Below are 4,959 nucleotides of genomic sequence, written 5' to 3'. Positions count from 1 at the left end.
GATTTTTTTTTCAGACATGCATATTTATATACTGTAGAAGGTTTATATATTGACATATTAATATGCCAATGTATGTTACTTAGTCATATTGTAGAAAAAGTTTTAAAACTTTTTTCACTTAAAAAAAATAATTAAAGATATCAGTAGAGTAAATAACTAATACTTCATATAACTTACTATATCAGCAAATTGACCAAAAGAATGACAAAATATGCTATTATTTACAACTCTAAATAGAAACATAATAAATTATCTTCACAAAAAGGCATATATGCCCAATACTTAAAAACAATGTGTCTCCTTAATTAGTCAATATATCGTGAGTATAATTTCCATCGTAAACTTATATATTCAATATATAAACATATAAAATGAAAAAGACTTGAGATTCCTAACATTACAACACATTATTTACCCGTGCATTTATTTTATAGAAAAAAAATATATGATATATAATCGATTACAAATTTAGCAGCAATTCAGACTTGTAAAAGAAGACAAGATTGTATAACAGTTATTCAGCAGACTCCTCAATCTCCATGGTCTAATTCTCCTCCTCTAAAGATATTTATCAAGGATTCCCGTCGGTCTCCACAGTGATCATGTCCCATCCCTCCTAAGCCTCCCTATGCAGCTACAGGGTCCCCATTAGGATGGCCCAAGCTTCTTAGTAGCTAGGGCATCTCCTTAGCGGTAGGCTTAGCTGCTGCCATTGTCATGTCGTTGTTATCATCCCTAATAATGAAGCCCGTTCCTCTATGGTAGTCATAATCTACGAATTAGCCCACCGTATTAATTTTAACCTACCCCTTTATAAGTTTCTCCTATTGAACTGTGATGTTCATGCTGTCGTAATGAGCCTTATCATTCGACCTTTGCGTGTATTCAGGGGCTAGAAGGAGTCCAAAACATATCTCTTGGAGAAACTTGATTTTTCTGAAATATTTTGCAATTTCTCTCTTTCCATATGCCACAAATGGTAGTGGCTATAGTGGACATGAGCATGATATCCCAGCCAGGCTTCTATTGCATTGATGGTTGAGCCAATCTTGATCTGACGGGGTTGCCCAAATTCCCTTGGTAAGTGTATTCAGCAATAAGTTCCCACACTTTTAATGCAAAATAGCATGTTTGATATTATTTGTACTTATATAATTATTAAATTATATTTTAAAATATAATTTTTATTTATGTAATGTGTATAAATTTTATGTATAAGTATATGCATAAATTATAATAAGTTAAGAGATGTTTGATAAAGAATATTAAAGTGAAAGATTAATTTCAGAATCAAAGTATTCGTAACGATTTTAAAATTGTCATTGAAGTGCTCAGACCATGTTAATATAGTTAGAGTAGTATGAAAAAATACCCAAAGGCAAAGAACAACCGCTCTGCATGCATTCAGCTATCTACTCTGCCATTTGAACACACCGTAAAAAAATATTTGAGTTTATCGAGACACATAAAAACCGTTCGAGATTGTAGAATCTTCATAAAATCTGTCACTTCGTGAAATTTATTTGGAGATCTTTTTGTCTTATCTTTAAGAGATATTTACTTTATATGCGTTTATCTTATCTCTAAGAGATTTTATATTTATCTTATATCTATAAAATACTTATCTTATCTTTAAGGGATATTTATTTCATCTTTCAAATGTATATAAAAGGGTTTAATCTAAACCTAGAGAGGTCATTGAACTAATCTGGAGATCATTTTTGGAGGCCATTAGATATCACTTCTCTACATTGGACGAGACATGTTGAATAGTTCAACACTACACATCTATATTAGATCTAAAAGAATTACATCTCAAGGGTTACTAAGATAAAATGATCAACTTGGAGTATCACTGAGGTTTGGAAACCTATCACAAGAAATAGTATATCGCGGGATCTAGTAAGCAAGGTTAGAACAGATTAAGTCAATGGAATCGATGGGTGATCTGATTGGCTACGATTCAGGTTTATATCCATATTTTTTATCCGGTTTGAAATTTTCACATAAATTTTTTTATTTGCGATAGCCTTTTCAAGTTTTATTATTCGCATATTATTATCGATAGCTCCTAGGGCGTTTATTACGTTTTTCAATTAGTATCATAGTATACTTAAAAAAGATTCACATCAGTATTATTTTTCAATCCCTAAATTGTAATTATATACTCACAGTTCACATGCATTAGGTCCGTACGGTCTCATGTTTTAAGTTTGTATGTCGTTTTTCTCCAACAAAAGTAGAGTTTTTGACTAATCTAGGAATCTCCCAAACTTTATTTACTAAAATGGATCACACCTCAAATTTAATTTCAAAAATACTTTATTTTTTTTCGTAGATAGCATTAAATGCTGAAGAATTTAGTATTTTTTTCTATTAAATTTAAACACCGAACTTCTCCTCATATAGTTTGTGATTAAGGAAAACTAAGGCAAAAATTTTTTTAGTAGGCTATTATAGGCACAATATTTAGCCCCACAATTTATATTATTGAAAGAATGTCATTTTTGTTTACCCTATTATTAGGTTTCTGCACCACACTTTTAGATCCAAGGAATATAAATTGTTATTATTTATTAATAGCCGAAAGAAATAGAAGAGTGATTTGAATGAAAAACCCATGCGGTTTAGATTTTCATCACTTGAGCCCAGTTCCATTGTTCGTTACAAGTCAGTTTCTTCTTCTCTCTCTCTCTTTTTTTACCAAATTTTCTCTTTTAAATGCCTCGTTAAATATTGATGAAAACTACTAAGGAATATAGAGAAATATTAACTATTAGGAACATAAAGAAATGTTACAATACTCTTCTTCTACTTATCTTCTTTCATCTCTCACTCATTTTTTTTTCCTTTTCTTCTTTCTTTCTATACAAGGCTCTAATATACTAGCTTGAAATAATTTACTGATCAAAATAGAACAAAAAGAAATGGGAAGATGAAGATGGTAGGTATTGCATTAAAATAGTCCATTGATGCACCTAAAACAATCTACCAAATTTGTGGCAAACCTCATTCTGGTGTTTGTTGATTAAAAGGTAAACCAAAGCTGAGAAACTATAATAAATTCAGGCATATGAAAAAGGAGCAGCAAGCTAACTATGTGCATCAGATCGATGAAGAAAAAGGCAATGTGTTCTTTGCCTGTCAATCTATAACTAAAAGGATGGTAATGTATATTAATTAGATAGTGGTTAACACCTCCCACTCTCACTCTCTCTTTCTCTCTTTCCTTCGATCTCCCTCTCTGTCCTTCTTTCTATCCCTCTATCTCTCACCATAACTGTCGCCACTTTCCTCACGACCTCCCTTCTTTCCCTTTCTCTTCTTTATCTCTCCCTCTTTTTCTTAGTTTCTCTCTCTTCCCTTACTTAAACCTTCCATGCCCATCACCCGCCACCTCTTCTCACCGACACCACCACAGCTCCACCCAGGGCCACCTTCAACCCTCTTCTTTCCTCATCTCGGCCACCTTTCTTCCTTCTTCCTTATCTTTCTTTCCCTTTCCTCACCTCGGCCACCTTTCTTCCTTCTTCCTTATCTTTCTTTCCCTTTCCTCACCTCGGCCACCTTTCTTCCTTCTTCCTTATCTTTCTTTCCCTTTCCTCCTCTAGCTACTGTGCTGTCACATTGCTACGCAGTCGCCACGACCCAGATTAGTTGTATGATAGTTTATATGGGAGTTGAGTTATATTGATATTATATATTTGTATCAATTGTATTATATTATGCTTAATTTGTCTTTGAATAAATTTATAATCCTATAGGAAAGTACCACACTTTCCACCGTCTTTTAATTTGGATTGGGTTTAGTCTAATAGGGTTCGGGTCATAAACGGGTCAATCCGTCTAATCCGATTAATAATCAACTCGTGTTTGGATTTATATAGCTGACCCGTTTTGACCTGTTTAACTCATTTAAGTATACGGGTCGAGTCGGGTCAACCCGCCAACCCTTACTATATAAACTAAACCAAATCTAACCTACCCCTCACACAACCTCCACACCGATCCACCCATTCCCAGCCGCCTCACCCTCACACCGCCTCACTCATCTCCACACCCATCTCCACTGCCTCTCCCCTCTCACCATAGAAGCCATAGTCTTCTTCTCGCCTCTCGCCTCCTCTTGCCTCTCGAAAGTTCTATCTCTATCTCACCGCCTCTCACCTCTCGCCGCCACCTGCCTCTCGCCTCTCACTGCCTCCCCACACCGCTTGCCTCTCGCCGCCTTCAGCAACTGTTAACCCTAAAACTTGTGTATATATGTTGGTAACTAGTGTGGATATGGCTTAGCAAATATAACTCGTGTTCCTTTTTTGAGTATGAATGAAGGAGTATTGATATTTGAAGTTACTTCAGTTTTCATCAGTGAAACGTAAAGATATCTTGGTTTTTGTCTTGATTTAATTTTGTCATGTATCTTGATTCCAAACAGGTTTATTAATGCTATATTTTGACTGCTTACAAAGCTTATTAATTTTCATACTTTTTTCTGCATATGTTTGGTAAAGGTTAGCATTTTGTCTCAGCATCTTCCATCTAAACAATTAGTTAGAGTATCTTCTTTTCATGAAAATCCCTTGATTGACTTGGGTTGCTGCCAATAGCATCATCACCTGGTCAAATTTTTGACTTAATATTTGACTATGCTTTCATATAATTATGATGCAAAACGTGGTGGAGAAAGATAAAAGAGGAAAATAGCTCCATCCTAAGAAATGGTTTTACACCAAAATTCTCCAGAGAATAAAATCACATAAACTTTCATTAACCTCCAAAAAAAATATAACGGGTCTATATATAGACCTACAATGAAATTAAACAAAAACACACTACATAGGAAATAAACAAAAAACACCCTAAATAAATCAAAATTAGAACTAGATCCCTATAGGAGAGATCATCAACTATCGGCGCCTCCTGCGCTGGTACACACACCATCGCATCCTATCATTCTCC

The sequence above is a fragment of the Typha angustifolia genome, chromosome 1 (assembly GCF_048772165.1).
Source record: "Typha angustifolia cultivar Huaian chromosome 1, ASM4877216v1, whole genome shotgun sequence".
NCBI classification, from domain to species: domain Eukaryota; kingdom Viridiplantae; phylum Streptophyta; class Magnoliopsida; order Poales; family Typhaceae; genus Typha; species Typha angustifolia.
Note: the sequence above shows the minus strand (reverse complement) of the source record.